The sequence below is a fragment of the Somniosus microcephalus genome, chromosome 1, assembly GCF_052327205.1.
Source record: "Somniosus microcephalus isolate GS21.2 chromosome 1, FLI_Smic_1.0, whole genome shotgun sequence".
Taxonomy (NCBI): domain Eukaryota; kingdom Metazoa; phylum Chordata; class Chondrichthyes; order Squaliformes; family Somniosidae; genus Somniosus; species Somniosus microcephalus.
Genome location: NC_140987.1, coordinates 24,143,789 through 24,165,827, shown reverse-complemented (window position 1 = coordinate 24,165,827; position 22,039 = coordinate 24,143,789).

Sequence of the window (22,039 nt, the reverse complement as noted above, 5' to 3'; positions counted from 1 at the left end):
ATCATTGGCACAAGCCATTCCCTGACAGGGGGCCTAGAAGTGACGTTCAATAAGCCGCCGACGGGCGGCCCTTGGACCTTCTGCCTCCCTCCTGGGCTGGTACTCCTCGTCCTCGTCGTCCTCATGCTCCTCCTGCTCCTCCTCCTGAGGTGGTGGTCCAACGTGAGGTGGCAATGCCTGAGTCCTGCGGATAGCCAGGTTGTGCAGCATGCAGCAAACGACGACGAATTGGGAGACTCGATCCTGCGAATACTGGAGGGCTCCCCCGGAGCGATCGAGACAGCAGAACCGTTGCTTGAGCACGCCGATTGTTTGTTCTATGAGGTTCCTCGTCGCTTGATGGCTCTCGTTGTATGCCTCTTCAGCAGGGGTCGTGGGCGCGCGGAGCGGGGTCATGAGCCAGGTACACAAAGGATAGCCTTTGTCCCCGATAAGCCATCCTCTTGGGGGAGGCTGTGCCTGGAACATGTCAGCCACAGTTGTCTGTCGCAGGATAAAGGCATCGTGGCTGCTGCCTGGAAAGCGGGCATTGACAACTAGGATGCGCTGCCTGTGGTCACACACCAGCTGTACATTGAGGGAATGGTAGCCCTTCCGGTTGCGGTAATCCTCGGCATGCTCCAGAGGTGCCCGCAAAGCCACATGCGTGCAGTCAATGGCGCCCTGCACCATGGGGAAGCCCGCTATTCTTGCAAACCCCACTGCACGCTGCTGCTGCTTGTCCAGGGTCATGGGGAAGGAGATGAATTGATGTCTCCTTCTGAAAAGGGCTTCGGTCACCTGGCGGATGCAGCAATGCACGGCGAACTGGGAGATGTTAGCGATGTCCCCAGTAGCGGATTGGAAGGAGCCGGAGGCATAGAAGTTGAGAGCCACCGTCACCTTCACTGCCACCGACAGAGACGTCCTGCGCATCAGCTGTGGCTGCAGATCTCTCTGAAGCAGCCGGCAGATGTCTGCAACCACCTCCCTTCGGAATCGCAGCCTCCTAACACACATCGCGGCAGACATGGTCAGATAGGAGGTCTGCTGGCGGTATACCCTGCGTGGGTAAGGCCTCAGTTGGCGACGCCTGTTGCCCCCTCTGCGTCTAGCCAGGGCTGCCACTCTCTCACAGCGTCTGTAAGCCCTTCTGGCATAAGGCTGAAATTCAGCGTTGCCACCCAATGCAGCCCCCATTATATGCTGGCAAACACTGAGCTCTGAATGAAGGCAAAGATAATTGGTAAGCTCTGGCCTGAGCCAAAAATACCTGTCCAAGTGTTGGTCCAAACCAGTAAACTCTCCTCCTTGGTCTCTGTCCAAAAAACCGTTGCACAAGAGTGAATGCTGCAAAATGGCTGGCCTTTATACTGCTGGGTAAGTGCCCTTTAATTTGCGCTCCCCGCGGCCCGGCTGGGCTGTGTACCGTTCCACTTCACAGTCGCTCGGGCCGCCCGGCGCACAATGGGCCGGCGCGAGTGAAGTTCCGGTTCGGGGCGCACAAAGGGCGTTGCACTATTAAATGACGTCATGAAGTGCGCGCGCAGCAGGGCGCGCGCTAAGACTTTGCGCCGGCGCTAAATGTGTACTGAAGTTGGGGCGAGGCGCAGATCGCGCTGCGCCCGGCCGCTAAGCGCCTAGCGCTCGAAATCTACTCCTCCTAAGGCGCTAACGGCTGCCGCGCCCAACTGAATTTCTAGGCCAGAGAGTTTCCAGGGTATTGCTGATTGGTCCGCGCTCACTAAGTGATGACGTGACCAATCATGGCCAAGCAATAGGTTCCTCGAGGCAGCCATTTTTACTCATCGTCCAGGCTCATTCACTACCCGACTTTTTTTAAATGACTTAATTTTATTTTTAGCCTAATATTAACATCTCTTATTATTTATTAAATTACTGCTTTCTCTCACGCAGCTAGATCGCGATCAGCTCAGCTTCTCTGCTCTGGTCAACACCCCCCCGCAAAAAATGCCTGTTTCCCACCCCCCAGCCCTCCGCATACACAGCCACGACCCCGCGCCCCACCCCATTCCACTCAGTCCCCCCGCTCTCCCTGACCTGAATCTCGCCAGCGCTCTAAGCATGGGTACTCATGGGCACTCAGTGGGGGTCTGCTTCGACTCTTTCAGGTGACGGACTGGCCAAGCGGGCTGGTCGGGTTGCCAGTCAGGAGGCAAAGTGACCGTCCCCACCCCACCCCCCCTCCGTGACTTGTGAGGCTCCGGGCCTCACTGGCATTGGCCAGGTGAGCTGCAGGGGGCGCCAAACGGGCCTCCCGATGAAATTTCTCCCAATTCGGAAACGGAGACCCAAAGGGCCCAGAGGCGCCACCAGGAAGGTAATTAGCTGGGTGGGGAGGGGGGCCACGGGGAGGGGAGGGGGTTCATGGGGAGGTGAGGGGGCCACGGGGAGGGGAGGGGAGGGGGCTTACGGGGAGGGGAGCAGGGCCACAGTGAGGGGAGGGGAGGTGGAGGGATGGGGAGGGGGCCACGGGGAGGGGAGGGGGGTCAATGGGGAAGGGGAAGGCAGGGGGGCCACGGGGAGGGGAGAGGGGCTACGGGGAGGGGAGGGGAGGGGGGCCATGGGGAGGGGTGGGGAGCGGGGCCACGGGGAGGGGAGGGGGGCCACGGGGAGGGGAGGGGAGGGGGGCCACGGGGAGGGGTGGGGAGGGGGGCCATGGGGAGGGGAGGGGGGCCATGGGGAGGGGAGGGGAGCAGCCACGAGGAGGGGAGGGTGTGGTGTATGTACCTTTAAGACAGAACTACTTTTACAGCTCCTGCATACTGTAGTACCGGCAGTGACCACACCTGCATATAAGCCTTGCGCATGCCTCTGTACCCCCAGTTTTGAGACTACCCTCCTCCAGTAAATACCTGTTTATTGTTAAGTTACAGCATCCGTGTGGTTATTGAAAAACATCATACTCTCAGAATCACGGATCTAACAGTGGCGACGAGTGTCGATTCGAATCTACCTGCAACTTTGCATTTCCCTTCGAGGATTCGCTCCGGGAGGGCGGTGTAAGAAAGTCGAGTCCAGGAACATGGGCGTTGACCACGAGCAACCGCCCAGTCGTCCGGCAGAGAGGGAACATCGCAGGGGAGGCTGTGGAGAGCCGGGCTTGGTTCCCCAGTCACGACGATCAGCAAGAGACTGACGACAGGTCCAGCGCAGACCCTTCCCGGACAGCGGCGGCTGGAGCCAACCGATGGCGGAGAGAAAGCCGAGCAGCATCGACAGGGTAAGACAGAGGGTGAAGCGCACAGGGCGCAGCCGGGGGTTGAAAACCGAGCGGCGTCGAGAGAAAAAAAAAAAACCGGAGAGAGGGTAAAGCAACAGCCGGGTTCAGGACTGAGCGGCGTCGAGAAAAGGGAGAGTGCGGGAGACGCCATTGAGCCGTGGAGAAGAAGGAAGAGCGTGGGAGACGCCATTTTTAGAAGCCGCAGCGGAGAAGAAGTGCGAGCGCGGGAAGGAAGGAAAGCGCGGGAGACGCCATTTTGTGCCAGGGGAGCAGAAGGGGAAGCGCGGGAGATGCTATTTTTGACAGTAAATCACACCCAGGGATGCCGAAGAGTGGCAGTATCTCTACGTTCGACAATGAAGTCGAAGATTGGGCGACATATGTGGAACGTATTGAGGTGTACTGCAGGGCGAATGAAGTGCCAGATGCTAGGAAAGCACTGGTTTTGTTAAATTCCATGGGTGCAAAAACTTATGGGTTACTGCGGAATCTAATAACCCCAGAGAAGCCGGTGAACAAGAATTTCGAAAGCATAGTAGAAATCCTACAGGACCACTTAAACCCCACACCGCTGCTGATAGCAGAACGATTTAAGTTCCATAAAAGGAACCAACACAAAGACGAAAGCAATGCTGAGTACCTAACGGAACTGCACAAGCTATCGAAACACTGCCAGTTTGGAGCAGGACTAGCAGATACGTTAAGGGACAAGTTTGTGTGTGGGCTACAAAGTGAAGGAACCCAGAAACGGCTTCTATCAGAAAAGGATGTTACGCTGGACAAGGCTTTCAGTATGGCAGCATCACACGAAGCAGCTGCAAGGGGCACTGCAGAGATACAACGGAGACCGCAAGAATATGGCACCAATGAAATGTCCTATGGAACAGGGAAGTGCAATCGCTGCGGCAGAACAACACATGACCAGAAGGATTGTTGGTTCAAGGACCAAGTGTGCAGACAATGTGGAAAAGCAGGACACATAGCAAGAGTCTGCAGGTCTGGGAAGAAAACCAACAGTAAGAAATCTCCACAGGAGGAGTACAAAAAGGTACACCAGGTGATGGACAGTGGATCAGACGAACAGAAAAGTGACACAGACTCCGGAAGCAAGGAGCTGGGTTGTCTGAAACTACATAAGGTAACCAAAATGGAGGATCACCAGACTATCTGGGTTACACTCAAGATAGACGGAGTCCAAGTGAAAATGGAATTGGACACAGGATCAGCCCTAACAGTCATAAACCAAAGGGACTACAAGCGGTTATTTTCACATATACCCTTGAAAGCTACAGAGATTGTCTTGAAGATGTACACGGGGCAAAAAGTCTACCCCAAAGGAAAAATAAGGGTGAAAGTGATATATAAAGGCCAGGAAATACCTAAAATGGATATATATGTATTGCCAGATGGAGGACCACCACTGCTAGGACGTGAATGGAACCGGAAGATACAATTAAATTGGCATTCCATACAAGCACTGAAGGTTGAGGCCAAAAAGGATGACGACGTCACACCTGGACGTCTGTCAAAATGCTAACTGACGCAAAAGAAGTGTTCCAGGAGGGACTCGGAACACTAAAAGGCATAACAGCAATGATTAAAATAAAGGAAAATGCAAGCCCAAAGTTTCTTAAGGCCAGACCAGTGCCTTATGCGATCAGACCAGCTGTCGAAGCAGAGCTGGAAGGTTTGGAACGTTCAGGAGTACTGTCCAAAGTGGACTGGAGCGAGTGGGCTACACCCATCATTCCTGTAATGAAGAGGTCGTTGAGTAATACGCCTGGGGAACCAAAGAAGGTCCGCATCTGTGGGGATTTTAAGGTGACAGTGAACCCAGTCCTTCACACGGTACAATATCCACTTCCACGAATTAAGGATATTTTCGCCTCGCTATCTGGAGGTAAACGCTTCACCAAAATTGATCTAGCCCAGGCGTACTTGCAAATGGAAGGAGAAGAAGCTTCGAAAAAATACCTTACGATTAACACTCATAAAGGTCTCTATCAATACAACCGGCTGGTGTTCGGGGTAGCCTCGGCTCTGGCTATCTGGCAAAGGGCAATGGATTATGTCCTGCAAGGGATTCCAGGAACCCAGTGTTATTTGGACGACATCCTGGTCACGGGCGAAAATGACAGTGATCACCTTGCCAACTTGGAGAAGGTGCTCACCAGATTAAAGGAGTATGGGCTACGAGCTAATCGCCACAAGTGCGAGTTTTTCCAGAAACAGATCTCGTATTGTGGCCACGTCATCAATGAAGAGGGGTTACATAAGTCCCCTGAAAAGATTGAGGCAGTAGTCAAGGCTCCAGCACCGGAAATTGTGTTACAACTGAGGTTGTTCCTCGGGCTGGTAAACTACTACCACAAGTTCTTACCAAATTTGTCCACGGTATTAAACCCACTGAACACCCGACTGCAAACAAGGGTACCATGGAAGTGGAATGACGAACGTAGACGAGCTTTCCAGAAGTGTAAAGAATTGATCACATCAAAAGAGGTGTTGGCCCATTTCAACCCAGCACTACCAATTCGTTTGGCATGTGATGCATCACCCTATGGTATTGGAGCGGTGCAGTCGCACAAATTCCCAGATGGGTTGGAGAGGCCAGTAGCCTTTGCGTCTCGGTCACTAACCTCAGCCGAGCACAGCTATGCCCAGATTGACAGGGAGGCCCTCAGCCTAGTATGGGGAGTAAAAAAATTCAACCACTATCTGCATGGGCAGAAGTTCACCTTGCTGACTGACCACCAACCACTTGTCTCCATCTTTAATCCTAAGAAGGGATTTCCGGTGATGACTGCACAACGGTTACAAAGATGTTCCCTGTTTCTAGCGGCGAATCAATATGAAATAGAATATAAAGGCACGAAACCGCATGGGAATGCTGATGGGCTATCACGCTTGCCACTGCCTACTGTGGAGGAAGCACCAGCAGTGGACCCTATCGAGATATTTTATTCGTCAATAATTGAACGATTGCCAGTAACTAACACGGATATAGAGAAGGAGACCCGCAATGATCCGACACTGTCTCGGGTATATGATTTGACGGTGAGGGGATGGCCAACACAGGGCGACTCACTGTTGCCAGCATTCTCATCCAGAAGAAAACAGCTGTCAGTATGCCAGGGGACAGTGATGTGTGGATCCAGAGTGGTGATTCCACCCAAGTTAAGGGAGAGAGTGCTAAATGAGCTACATGAAGGTCATCTGGGGGGAGTGAAAATGAAAAGCCTTGCTAGGGCTTATGTGTGGTGGCCGGGAATCGATCAACAAATCGAAGACCTAACTAAGAGCTGCTCAGGATGCCAGAAGGTCCAAAATGCACCACCACATGCCCCTCTACACCCATGGGAGTGGCCCTCCTCTCCATGGCAACGGGTGCATATTGATTTCGCTGGTCCATTCATGGACTCAATGTTCTTAATAGCAGTGGATGCTCATTCGAAGTGGCCTGAGGTGATAAAAATGTCCTCAACCACTACAGAGAAAACGATTGCAGTCCTACGGACCATATTTGCCAGAAACGGTTTGCCAGAGCAGATTTGCCCTGATAATGGACCACAGTTTGTGTCCGAAGAGTTTCGAAAATTTATGAGAAGGAATGGGGTAAGGCATTACACATCTGCCCCATATCATCCAGCCACAAATGGATTGGCTGAGAGGTTCGTACAATTTAACGATTTGGAGGAGGGGACCGAGTGTAACATATCAAAGTTTGCAGATGATACTAACATGGGAGGGAAAGTAGTGAGAGAGGAGGACATAAAAAACCTGCAAGGGGACATAGACAGGCTAAGTAAGTGGGCAGAGACTTGGCAGATGGAATACAATACTGGAAAGTGTGAGGTTATGCACTTTGGCAGGAAAAATCGTAGAGCAAGTTATTATCTTAATGGCAAGAAACTGGAAAGTACTGAAGTACAAAGGGATCTGGGGGTCCTGGTGCACGAAACTCAAAAGGTTAGTATGCAGGTGCAGCAAGTGATTAAGAAGGCCAATGGAATGTTGGCTTTCATTGCTAGGGGGATAGAATATAAAAATAAGGAGGTATTGCTTCAGTTGTACAAGGTATTGGTGAGACCGCACCTGGAATACTGCATACAGTTTTGGTGTCCGTACTTAAGAAAAGACATACTTGCTCTCGAGTCAGTACAAAGAAGGTTCACTCGGTTAATCCCGGGGATGAGGGGATGGACATATGAGGAGAGGTTGAGTAGATTGGGACTCTACTCATTGGAGTTCAGAAGAATGAGAGGCAATCTTATTGAAACATATAAGATTGTGAAGGGGTTGGATCGGGTGGATGCGGGGAGGGTGTTCCAGATGATGGGTGAAACTAGAACTAGGGGGCATAGTCTTAGAATAAGGGGCTGCTCTTTCAAAACTGAGATGAGGAGGAACTACTTCACTCAGAGGGTGGTAGGTCCATGGAATATGCTGCCCCAAAAAGCTGTCGAAGCTACATCATTACATAAATTTAAAACAGAAATAGACAGTTTCCTAGAAGAAAAGGGAATTAAGGGTTACGGGGAGCGGGCAGGAATTTGGACATGAGTTTAGGTGCAGATCAGTCATGGCCCTGTGGGTAGCGGAGCGGGCCCAGGGGCCGTGTAGCCTGATCCTACTCCTGTTTCGTGTGTCTAATTCTGTTAGATTCAGGAGATAGTCCTGTCATAGTGGATTGGCGGTTAGGATCAGATCAGCCATGATCTTATTGAATGGCGGAGCAGGCTCGAGGGGCCAATTGGCCTACTCCTGCTCCTATTTCTTATGTTCTTATGTTCTTATGTTAAACCTTTAAGAAGGCGATAAAGGCCATGTGCGACGATGAAATTCCACTACAGCATAAGGTGGACAATTTCTTATTAGCCTACCAAAACGCGACACATGCAGTTACCAACCAGACCCCGGCCATGATGTTCTTTAACCGAAGGTTGAGATCTCGTCTGGACTTGCTCAGGCCAAATGTGCGAAGAAATGTTGAGGACAAACAATTCCAGCACATCAATGAGAAGCCGACAAGGAGCTTCAATGTAGGACAACCAGTCTTGGCTCGTGACTATCGAACAGAGAAGTGGCAACCCGGAACGATATGCACAAGGCAGGGGCCATTAATGTACACAGTGGATGTCGGGGAGAACATTGTGAGACGCCACGTCGATCAGATCTTAGCGTCACAGGAACGAGTCAACCCCATGTCTCGAGTACCTGGGGATGAACCCAACATACCGGTAGCATCTACCTCAGAACTAGTAGCAGTGGAACCCGATGAACTACCCAATGAAAAGGGGCCAGAATCGCCTCTGCACCAAGAACAAGAACCTCAGGAAAGGCGCTATCCCGAAAGGGTCAGGAAGCCGCCCCAAAGACTGAATCTATAAATGGACTATTGTTGTTTAATGTACATGTTAAAGTGTTAATTGTTATTTGAATATTAGGGGTACTACTAATCTAAAAGGGGAGGTATTGTGGTGTATGTACCTTTAAGACAGAACTACTTTTACAGCTCCTGTATACTGTAGTACCGGCAGTGACCCACCTGTATATAAGCCTTGCGCATGCCTCTGTACCCCCAGTCTTGAGACTACCCTCCTCCAGTAAATGCCTGTTTATTGTTAAGTTACAGCATCCGTGTGGTTATTGAAAAACATCATACTCTCAGAATCACGGATCTAACAGTGGGGAGGGGGGCCACCGGGAGGGGAGGGGGGCCATGGGGGAGGGGAAGGCAGGGGGGCCACGGGGAAGGGAGGGGAGGGGAGCCACGGGTAGGGGTGGGGAGGGGGGCCACGGGGAGGGGTGGGGAGGGGGGCCACGGGAAGGGGAGGGGGGCCATGGGGAGGGGCGGGGAGTGGGGCCATGGGGAGGGAAGGGGTGCCACGGGAAGGGGAGTGGAGGGGGGCCATGGGGAGGGGTGGGGAGGGGGGCCACAGGGAGGGGAGGGGGGTTCATGGGGAGGGGTGGGGAAGGGGGCCACGGGGAGAGGAGGGGGGCCACGGGGAGGGGTGGGGAGGGGGGCCACAGGGAGGGGAGGGGGGCCACGGGAAGGGGAGTGGAGGGGGCCACGGGGAGGGGTGGGGAGGGGGGCCACGGGGAGGGGAGGGGGCCACGGGGAGAGGAGGGGGGCCACGGGGAGGGACGGGGTCCACGGGGAGAGGAGGGGGGCCATGCGGAGGGGTGGGGAGGGGGGCCACGGGGAGGGGAGGGGGCCACGGGGAGAGGAGGGGGGCCACGGGGAGGGGTGGGGAGGGGGGCCACGGGGAGAGGAGGGGAGGGTGGCAGAGGTCCAGATTATTCTTCTGGGCCCAGGAGGCAAACTCCTGGTCCTCTGCGATTCACAAAAATAATTCAGGGCTTTTCTTTGGCTGGGCCTCGTCTCCTCCATCGCCCGTGGAATGCCTGTGCTGCACCGGCTCCGACTCCCAGGCCACCTGCCTTTTCTGTGGCCTGGAGGAGTCCGTTTTTCACGTATACACAGAATGTGAGAGGTTGCAGCCCCTCTTCCATTATTTCAAGGGGGCTGCTCCTCGATTTTTTGGCTGCACTTCAGTCCCCACACTCCTGATCTTCGGTCACCCGGTGCGGAGGGGAGTGGGCAGGTCGGGGGGACCTCCTCGTAGGACTGCTCCTGGGCCTGGCCAAAGTGGCCATTAACTGGTCCAGGGAGCGGGCGGTCGAGGGGGTCGTTCAGCCCAACTGCCTGCCTTTCTTCTGCGGCCATGTTCGCGCCCGGGTGGCCCTGGAGATGGAGCACGCGGTGTCCATCGGCACGCTCGAGGCATTCCGCGACCGGTGGGCGCTGCGGGGACTGGAGTGCATCGTCACCCCGGCCAAACAAATTATAATTTAATTTGTTAAGGTTCCTTTAAAGTTTTATTTATTTACACAGAATACACAGAATCCCCACAGTGCAGATAGAGGCCATTTCGGCCCATCGAGCCTGCACCGACACATATCCCACCCTATCCCCGTAACCCCACGTATTTAATCCCCTAACACACTAAGGGTCAATTTATCATAGCCAAATCAACCTAGCCTGCACATCTTTGGACTTTGGACTTTACCAACTAATTTGTTTAATCACCACAACAAAAGAATACACTGGCTCCGACCAGTTAATACTTAAAATGGCAATCGGGGTCCTATCAACCACGTAGGACCCCGATTTCCATATTAAAAGGCGCCGATCGCCTGAATCAGGCCGGGCCCTTTGGACACCTGGAGGTTGGCCCCTTTTAAAATGGCGGGCATGCATCGCCAGTGATCCCGGGGCGGTGAGGCTCCCAACCCCATTTTGAGGCCATTAAAGCGAGGCAAAGGGAGTCAACATCGACCGCAGTGAGTTCCTGCCGCCCTCAGTTTCTGCCCAGCCAGAGCTGACCGCGTACATATATAACATAGAAACATAGAAACATAGAAGATAGGAGCAGGAGTAGGCCATTCGGCCCTTCGAGCCTGCTCCGCCATTCAACGAGATCATGGCTGATCATCCAAACCCTAGCACCCGGTCCCTACACCGACAGCCATCCCACCCAAGCCCTATCCCCATAACCCCACGTATTTAATCCCCCCTAACACTAAGGGTCAATTTTTATCATGGCCAATCAACCTAACCCGCACATCTTTGGACTGTGGGAGGAAACCGGAGCACCCGGAGGACACCCATACAAACACGGGGAGAATGTGCAAACTCCACACAGACAGTCACCTGAGGCCGGATTTGAACCCGGGTCCCTGGCGCTGTGAGGCAACAGTGCTAACCACTATGCCACCGTGCTGGGCAATGCTCAGCTGGTCAGGCAGCACCTGCGGCGAGATAGAGAGAAACAGAGTTGATGTTTCAGGTCGGTGACCTTTCGTCAGAACTGGAAAAAGTTAGAGATGTAACAGGTTTTAAGCAAGTGTAGGGGCAGGGAGAGGGGGGAGGGGAGGAAAGTACAAAAGGGATAGGGTGGAAGTCAAGAGAGGTTAAATGACAAAAGAGATGATAGTACAAAGCAGGAGTACAACGCACACACATACGCCTTCCCTCCGAGCTTGAGTTGGGAACTTAAACGTAAAGAGGTCATTTACATAACAAGTAAGAAGTAGATTGACAAGAAAATAGAGAGTGAGAGTCAAAGGAGGAAAAGATTAGAAAGCCTGCTCAAAATGCAAAAAAAAACATGTATTATGAGAGTGAAGAAAGTTTTTGAGGGACAGACTGACAGGCAGACCGTCCGACAGACTGGCAGAAAGAGACACAGACAGGCAGGCAGGCAGACAGACAGACACACCAACTGGTTGGCAGGCATACATACACAAAGAGAGACAGACAGGCAGAGAGACAGTCCAATAGACACACCAACTGGTTGGCAGGCATACATACACAAAGAGAGACAGACAGGCAGAGAGACAGTCCAATAGACACACCAACTGGTTGGCAGGCATACATACACAAAGAGAGACAGACAGGCAGAGAGACAGTCCAATAGGCACACCAACTGACTGGCAGACAGACAGAAAGGCAGAGACAAACAGGCAGACAGACAGTCCAATAGACACATCAACTGACTGGCAGACAGACAGAAAGACAGAGACAAACAGGCAGACAGACAGTCCAAAAGACACACTGACTGGATGGCAGGCATACACAAAGAGGGAACATGTATAAGTGAGGAGACGGCAGCAAGACCAGACTTACACAAGACGGAGATCAAAGAGTGAGAAATATTTAGAGAAAGGCAGATATAGAAACGGCAACAGGAGGGAAGTATCTCAGAGTGGCACAGAGAGACGGAGCGAGAAAGAGTGAGACAGAAAGAGTGGAAGAGAAACAGAAAGGCAGGGAGAGGGTGACAGAAAGAAACAGCGATTGAGCAACTAGCGGAATCACAGCGGCACAGCAGGGGGATGTAAGACGGAGATGAGGAGGAATTTCTTCTCTCAGAGGGTCGTGAATCTTTGGAATTCTCTACCCCAGAGAGCTGTGGAGGCGGAGTCATTGAATATATTTAAGATGGAGATAGGCAGATTTTTGAATGATAAGGGGTCAAGGGTTATGGGGAGCGGGCAGGAAAGTGGAGTTGAGGCCAAGACCAGATCAGCCATGATCATATTGAATGGCGGAGCAGGCTCGAGGGGCCGAATGGCCGACTCCTGCTCCTATTTCTTATGTTTTTATGTTCTTCTCTGAGGTTGAACCTGAGCCAATCTATGTGTTAATCTAAACATATGTCTAGAATAAAACAGGTTCTCCCTTGTTACAGTTTTGCATCTTATTTAAAAAATAAATCAGGACAGACACTTGCGTGTTGAAACCTGCTAAGATGTCTGATGATGTTTGCTTATCTTACCATTAGCATTTGATGTTTGTGCTGTACTCTTCCAAAAGAATGGTGAGTGTCTGTGGTATTACCCACATGTCACAAGGACTCTTGCTTGGCTCCTGGTTGATTGACAGCCCTACCTTCAAGGCAATTAAGGTGTAAAAACAAAACCTCCTTCTGGGTTTTGGTGTTTAGTTCTGACAGGGTGGCAGACATCCTTTCCGAGATGCTTCTTAACTCGTCAGCCCGGCACCCCCAGGGGCCCGTCTCATCCTGTGATCAATCCCGTCAGGTGTACAAATCAGAACTGCAGTACAAACTGAAAAGGTAAGGCAAGGATGCTTCCTAGAAACATAGAAACATAGGAAAATAGCAGCAGGAGTCGGCCATTCGGCCCTTCGAGCCTGCTCCGCCATTCAATATGATCATAGCTGATCCTCTATCTCAATACCATATTCCCGCTCCCTCCCCATACCCCTTGATGCCTTTTGTGTCTATAAATCTATCTCCTTCTTAAATATATTCAGTGACTTGGCCTCCACAGCCTTCTGTGGTAGAGAATTCCATAGGTTCACCACCCTCTGAGTGAAGACATTTCTCCTCATCTCAGTCCTAAATGTCCTACCCCGTATCCTGAGACTGTGACCCCTCGTTCTGGACCCCCCAGCCAGGGGAAACATCCTCCCTGCATCCAGTCTGTCTAGCCCTGTCAGAATTTTATACGTTTCAATGAGATCCCCTCTCATTCTTCTAAACTCTAGTGAATACAGGCCCAGTTGACCGAATCTCTCCTCATACGACAGTCCTGCCATCCCAGGAATCAGTCTGGTGAACCTTTGCTGCACTCCCTCTATGGAAAGAAACCAGATTACATCCTCCCCAAAAATACTCGTGTTTATGGAAGCAAGTAAAGGTGTTGCTATGGAAATGATTCATGAAATAGCTAGGCCTGACTGCACTTTGTTTATCAAGTTCCAAGAGATTGTTCCAGTCCAGGTACCTCACTCTTTCGATAAGAAAAAGCCTGCAGTTATATAACACTTCACAGCCAACAGATTACTTTTAAATTGAAGTCACTCTTGGTTTGCAGGTGAACGCGGCAGCCAGTTTATCCACAGGCAGCAATAAGGTAACTGATAATTAAACTGCTTTAGTGATGTTGGTTGAGGGATAAATATTGGCCCAGGATACTGAGGAGAACACCCCTGCTCTTCTTCGAAATAGTGCCATGGGATCTTTTACGTCCACCCGAGAGGGCAGACGGGGCCTTGGTTTAACGTCTCATCCAAAAGACGGCACCTCCGACAGTGCAGCGCTCCCTCAGCACTGCACTGGGTGTGTCAGCCTGGATTAGGTGCTCAAGATTGACAGGGTAGATGCTGAGAGGTTGCTTCCCCTGGCTGGAGTGTCTCGAACTAGGGGGTCATAGTCTTAAATGGCCGACCCCTTATCCTGAGACTGAGATGAGGAGGAATTTCTTCACTCAGAGGGTTGTGAATCTTTGGAATTCTCTACCCCAGAGGGCTGTGAATGCTGAGTCTTTGAGTATATTCAAGGCTGAGACAGATATATTTTTGGACTCTAGGGGAATCAAGGGATATGGAGATCGGGCGGGAAAGTGGAGTTGACGTCGATGATCAGCCATGATCTTATTAAATGGCGGAGCAGGCTCGAGGGGCCGAATGGCCGACTTCTGCTCCTATTTCTTATGTTCTTATGTTCTTTACGGAGTGAGGTTTGGAACGCACAACCATGTGGCTCAGAGGCGAGTGTGTGACCCAGTGATCCACGGCTGAGACCGTGCAGCCTAACAGTGACTGCACTTCAAAAGTACTTCAATGGCTGTGAAGCACTTTCAGGTATCCTGAAAGGTGCTATATAAATGCAGCATGTGCACAGCAAGGTCCCACAACAGCAATGCGATAATGACCAGATACAGGAAACTCTCATTTAAACGGCACCTAAATATCCAGAATTCTCTATTAACCAGCAAAATTCTCACGCCGAAAACAACACTTCGATAACCGGCAATGTTGCCGAGTCCGAGTCTCCAGCAGTGGCCGAGTTAGTCAGTGGGGGTAGTTCTCCAAACTGCCACTACTCGGCTTCTTGGCGCTGTCGGAAGTTGGAACACCTCAATACCCCTGTAAGAACATAAGAAGTAGGAGCAGGAGTAGGCCATACGGCCCCTCGGGTCCGCTCCGCCATTCAATAGGATCATGGCTGATCCGAATCTGGACTCACGTCCACTTCCCTGCCCTCTCCCCGTAACCCCTAATTCCTTTATCTGCTAGGAAACTGTCTATCTCCATTTTAAATTTATTTAATGTTGCAGCTTCCACAGCTCTCTGGGGTAGCAAATTCCATAGGTTTACTACCCTCTGAGTGAAGAAGTTTCTCCTCATCTCAGTTTTGAAAGGGCAGCCCCTTATTCTTAGACTAAGCCCCCTAGTTCTAGTCTCACCCATCAGTGGAAACAGGAGTCTGGCTCTCCCGCGCTGCCAGTAGTCTCTTCTGATCCGCCATTTTACAGGGGTACTGTGTGTCTCCCACGCTGCTGGTAGTCATTGCATTACATTACCCTCAACTGGCAGTACTGTACTTAATCAAGCATCTTCCACCATCCATTTAACACAACATTCTGTAGGTGAGTACCCAATTACTGTATACTGCACATTTCTTGATTTTTTAAATTTTTCTTTGTTAAAAATAGCCTCGGTAGATAACCCTCTCCATCATCCGGAATTTTTGATCAACCGGCAACACGCCGGTCCCGTCGGTGCCGGAAACCAAAGAGTTTCCTGTAGTCTGCTTTTGATTAAAGGGTAAATATTAGCCAGGACACCTCCCATGCACTTCTTCACATAGTGCGATGGGATCTTTTATATTCACCTGAAATGGCAGATGGGGCCTTAGTTTAACATCACATTCAAAAGCCAGCACCTCCGGCAGTGCAGCGCTCCCTCAGCACTGCGCTGAAGTGTCAGCCTGGATTATGTACTCAAGTCTCTGGAGTGGGACTTGAACCCACAGCCACCAGAATTAAAGTGACAGTGCTGCCCACTGGGCCACGGCTGACAACTTAAAAAAAAAACTCTCAACTTGTCTCAAACATGTCAACTCATGCCTAATCAGAAAGAGTCTAAACGGCTGAGCGCACTGGATACAGCCAAGGCTATGGGCCCCAAACAACATCCTGGCTGTCGTGCTGAAGACTTGTGCTCCAGAACTAGCTGCGCCTCTAGCCAAGCTGTTCCAGTACAGCTGCAACACTGGCATCTACCCGGCAAAGCGGAAAACTGCCCAGGTATGTCCTGTCCAGCCAATTACCGCCATCAGCCTACTCCCACCAAAGTGATGGAAGGAGTCATCAGCAGTGCTATTAAGCAGCACTTACCAATAACCTGCTCACTGATGCTCAGTTTGGGTTCCGCCAGGACAACTCAGCTCCAGACCTCATTGCAGCCTTGGTCCAAACATGGACACAAGAGCTGAATTCCAGAGGTGAGATGAGAATGACTACCCTTGACATTAAGGCAGCATTTGACTGAGTGGGGCACCAAGCAACTCTAGATAATGGACTGCAGCGGTTCAAGAAGAAGACCCACCACCAGCTTCTCAAGGACAACCTGGGATGGGCAATAAATGCCGGCCTTGCCAGCGACACTCATAGCTCGAGAATAAATAACAAAAAATGCAATCAATAACAACAACTTGTATTTATATAGTGCCTTTAACGTAGTAAAACATCCCAAGGTGCTGCACAGGTTTATGGTATGGCGGATGTCTGTTTAGGTGATAAATTAATGGGACTTAAAGCCGACAAATCCCCTGGACCTGATGGCTGTTGTGTATGTGCCTTTAAGAGAAGAACTGATTCTATACTGCAGTACCGGCAGTGACCACCCCTGTATATAAAGCCATAGGAGGCTTTTGTATTTCAGTCTTGAATTACTCTCTGTTCAGTAAATACCTGTTTTATTGTTCTCCTGCAGTCTGAGTATTATTGATCCTCGGACATTACAGTGGTGACGGGCAGGTTTGAACTCACCTGCAGTACTGCATCACCTCACGGGGATCTTTTCCCTGAAGAGAAGCTTCTTGGAGGTCGAAGTCAGAACGGCGGGCGTCGACCGCGGGCAACCGCCCAGGGATCCATCGGAGAGTTGCAGGGGAGGCTGTGGAGAGCTGGGCCTGGCTCCCCAGTCGAGGTGTTCCAGCAAGTCGTGCTGGTAGCAGGTAGTGCGCTGACCCTTCCGGACTGCGGCGGGCTCAGGCTCGATCGAGCGCCTTTGCAAGGGGGCCGTGCAGCGTCGTCGGGAGGAAGAGAGAGAGAGAGGGTGGAGCGCACAGGGCGCGGTCGGTGCTCAAGAACAGGGCAGCGTGGAGAGGATAGAATGCGGGGAAGGAAAAGTGAGACGCGCCGAAGCCGCGGGTCACTGCCATTACCCTGTAGAACGCTAGGAGCAGCGTGGCAGCAAGGGGAAGAAGGAAAAGCGCGGGAGGCACCATTTTATTCCATTGGGGAAGAAGGAAAAGCGTGGGAGTCGCCATTTTATTACATTGGGGAAGAAGAAAAAGCGCGGGAGGCGCCATTTTAAATCACCCAAGATGCCGAAGAGTGGCAGTATCACTGCTTTCAACAACGAGGTAGAAGACTGGACCACGTATGTGGAAAGAATTGAAGTGTACTGCAATGCCAATGAGGTGGCCAATGGAAAGAAGGCGTCGGTATTATTAAATTTGATGGGCGCGAGAACGTACGGCCTATTGCGGAATTTAATTACCCCAGCTAAACCAATGGAGAAAAGTTTTGAAGAGATTGTTAATATCTTACAGGAACACCTAAACCCTACACCGCTGCTGATAGCAGAAAGATTCAAGTTCCATAAAAGAAACCAGCACAAAGATGAGAACAATGCTGACTATCTTACGGAACTACGCAACTTATCGAAGCACTGCCAGTTCGGAGCAGGGCTGGCAGACACCTTGTGGGATAAGTTTGTCTGCGGGCTCCAGAGTGAAGGAACCCAGAAACGACTACTTTTGGAAAAGGACCTGACGCTAGAACAGGCTTTCAACATGGCAGTATCCTATGAAGCAGCAGCACGGGGAGCTGCGGAAATACAACAGAAAACATAGGAATACAGTGCTAACGAAATGGCGTATGGAGCAGAAAAGTGCTATTGCTGCGGCAGAACAACCCATGATAAGAAGGACTGCTGGGTTAAGGACAAAGTATGCAGGCAATGTGGGAAAATGGGACACATAGCAAGAGTCTGCAGGTCGGGAAAGAAAACCAACACTACAAGAACTACTAAGGAAAAGTACAAGAAAGTAAAGAAATTCACAGACAGTAGTTCGGAAGATCAGGAGAGTGATAAGGACTCCGGGAGCAGGAGACTAAGTTGTCTAAAGTTACACAACGTGATCGCAAAGTAGGATCACCGAACCATTTGGGTCACCCTCATGATAGCAGGGTCCCCAGTAAAGATGGAATTGGACACTGGATCAGCCCTAACTGTCATGAATCGACAAGACTATGAGCGGCTATTCTCACACATACCCTTGAAGGACACGTCCATTGTATTGAAGACATACACGGGGCAAAAAGTCTACCCCAGAGGAAAAATAAGGGTGCCAGTTGAATACAACGGCAAGGAAACACAGAAACTGTATCTGTATATACTACCAGATGGAGGACCACCATTATTGGGACGTGAATGGATCCGAAAAATACAATTGGATTGGCATTCCATTCAGGCGCTAACTGTGACTGATAAAAAGGATGATGACGTCACACCTGGACGACTGTCAAAAATTCTAACTGACGCGAAAGAGGTGTTCCAACAAGGACTTGGGACTCTAAAAGGAGTAACGGCAACGATAAAAATCGAAGATAACGCAAACCCAAAATTTTTTAAGGCCAGACCGGTACCTTACGTGATCCGCCCAGCCGTTGAAGCAGAGCTGGAGAGTCTGGAGCGTTCGGGTGTGCTGTCCAAGGTGGACTGGAGCAAGTGGGCCACACCCATCATTCCTGTAATGAAGAAATCATTGAGCAGCACGCCTGGGGAACCGAAGAAGGTTTGCATCTGTGGGGACTTCAAGGTAACTGTGAACCCAGTCCTGCATACAGTACAATATCCACTTCCACAGATAGAAGATATTTTCGCCTCACTGTCTGGAGGGAAACGCTTTACAAAGATTGATCTGGCCCAAGCATATCTACAAATGGAGGTGGAAGAAGCGTCTAGGAAATACCTCACGATAAACACTCACAAAGGCCTTTACCAGTACAATCGACTGGTATTCAGGGTAGCATCAGCCCCAGCTATTTGGCAGAGGGCGATGGAACAAGTCCTGCAAGGAATCCCGGGGACCCAGTGTTATTTGGATGACATCCTCGGACATTACAATGGCCTACATCCTCGGATTCTAAAAGAGGTGACTGCAGAGATAGTGGATGCACTGGTTGTGAGCTTCCAAAATTCCCTAGTTTCTGGAACGGTCCCAGCTGATTGGAAGGTAGCAATTGTAACCCCGCTATTCAAGAAAGGAGGGCGAGAGAACACAGGGAACTAGAGGCCAGTTAGCGTGACATCAGTCGTCGGGAAAATGCTGGAATCCATTATTCAGGAAGTGGTAACAGGGCACTTAGAAAATCATAATATGGTTAGACAGAGTCAACATGGTTTTATAAAAAGGAAATTGTGTTTAATAAATTTATTAATTTTTTTTGAGAATGTATCTTGCAGGGTAGATAAAGGAGAACTAGTGGATGTAGTATATTTGGATTTCCAAAAGGCATTCGATAAGATGCCACATAAAAGATTGCTATGCAAGATAAGGGCTCATGGGGTTGAGGGTAATATATTAGCATGGATAGAGGATTGGTTAACAGACAGAAAACAGAGAGTAGGAATAAACGGGTCATTTTCAGGTTGGCAGGTTGTAACTAGTGTGGTGCCGCAAGAATCAGCTATTTACAATCTATATTAATGACTTAGATGAAGGGACTGAGCAAACTGAGAAAAACCTTGACAAGGTACAGGCTTAGTGAACATAGCCTGGCTATCGAAAAAGGCAGACACAGACAGACCCGGCTGCCAAGAGAGGACAGGATATGCTCTCACTGCAGTCAGGGAGTGGTGGAGACAGAGATGCACATCCTCACAGCTTGTGGAAAATATCAGGGCATCAGGGAGAATTTCTACCAAAAATTCACACAAATATGCCCTGAATTCAGAAATTTGAATGACGACCAAAAACTCCCATACCTACTAGGGGAACAGAGAAACTGTGTAACCTTAGCGGCACACTATGTTACAGCTTGCCATAAACAGAGGGGCAACCAGTAAACCTAAGAAAAGAGTATATACAAATTATACGAATGTATATTTATACACTCAGGGATATATCTGTTTATATACTGTATGAATAGGTCTGCGTTTATGTGTTCAACCATAAATGTTTTTCGATGCTTTGGCAACATAAGATGTACCTTATCATGCCAATAAAGCGATTTGAATTGAATTGAATTGAATTGAGTGCAATGTCTCCAGGTTTGCTGATGATACAAAGCTAGGTGGGAAAGTAAGCTGTGAGGATGACACAAAGAGCCTGCAGAGGGGTATAGACAGGTTAAGTGAGTGGGCAATAAGGTGGCAGATGGAGTATAATGTGGGGAAATGTGAGGTTATTCACTTTGGTAGGAGGAGTAGAGAAACAGAATATTTTTTAAATGGTGAGAAACTTTCAAATGTTGGTGTTCAGAGAGATTTAGGTGTCATCGTACAGGAAACACAGAAAGTTAGCATGCAGGTAGAGCAAGCAATTAGGAAGGCAAATGGAATGTTGGCCTTTATTGCAAGAGGGTTGGAGTATAAGAGTAAGGAAGCCTTGCTACAATTGTACAGGGCCTTGGTGAGACCACACCTGGAGTACTGGGCACAGCTTTGGTCTCCTATCTGAGGAAGGATATATTTGCCTTAAAGGTGGTACAACAAAGGTTCACTAGATTGATTCCTGGGATGGGGGGATTGTCCCATGAGGAGAGATTGTGTAGAATGGGCCTATACTCTCTGGAGTTTAGAAGAATGAGAGGTGATCTCATTGAAACATTACAGATTCTGAGGGGATTGACAGGGTAGATGCTGGGAGGTTGTTTCCCCTGGCTGGAGAGTCTAGAACCAGGGGTCACAGTCTCAGGATAAGGGGCCAGCCAATTAGGACTGAGATGAGGAGGAATTTCTTCACTCGGAGGGTTGTGAATCTGTGAAATTCTCTACCCCAGAGGACTGTGGATGCTGAGTCTTTGAGTATATTCAAGGCTGAGATCGATAGATTTTTGGGCTCCAGGGGAATCAGGGGATATGGAGATCGGGCAGGAAAGTGGAGTTGAGGTCGATGATCAGCCATGATCTTATTGAATTACAGAGCAGGCTCGAGGGGCTGGATGGCCGACTCCTGCTCCTAATTCTTATGCCTATTTTCATTAGAACATGCACCAAGCATGCATAGAATATAAAACATTATTTCACTGTGCAGCAGGCGAGTCAAAACTAGGCAACAGAAATGGAAATGAGTAAAGAGTGAAAACTTTTTTACTCAATAAATGTTTGGAATGATCTATCGAAGTAATAGAGACAAAAATGCTGGGGTTATTGAAACTACAATTAGATGCCAGGATGATGGAGCTAAGGCGCCAGAGGGATGGTCCATGATGAGAACAATGTCCCTTTCTCATTGCTGACTTTTCCTATGTTTATGAATGCAGTTAGATTATATTCTCCCCCGCTGGTCCTCACTCTTGTGTTGTATTAATGAAGAAGATAGTTTACTTGTGCATTTGGAAAGGATTTCAAATTCAGGATTTTGTTTCCCCCCTGCCTACTCGTCACCACCTACACACAAACCCAGGCCAATGCCGACGTTACAGGGAGGAAGAAACCATCGCCTGAGTGTGAGGATTTGGGGCCGGTACTGATTTCTCTTTATATCAGCCCACGTTCTACCCTACGTAAACTGAGGTGATCCAAAACTCGGCTGCCCGTTTCCTAACTTGCTCCAAGTCCCAATCACCCACCACCCCTGTGCTCGCTGACCTACATTGGCTCCCGGTTAAGCAACGCCTCGAGTTCAAAATTCTCATCCTTGTTTTCAAATCCCTCCATGGCCTCGCCCCTCCCTATCTCTGTAATCTCCTCCAGCCCCACCCGGGTTTCCTCCGGGTGCTCCCGTTTCCTCCCACAATCCAAAGATGTGCGGGTTAGGTTGATTGGCTATGATAAAATTGACCCTTAGTGCTAGGGGGATTAAATACGTGGGGTTACGGGGATAGGGTGGGATATGTGTTGGTGTAGGGATTACGGGGATCGGGTGGGATATGTGTCGGTGCAGGCTCGATGGGCCGAAATGGCCTCTATCTGCACTGTGGGGTTTCTGTGAATTCTGTGACCATCCCGAGATATCTACGCTCCTCTAATTCTGCCCTCTT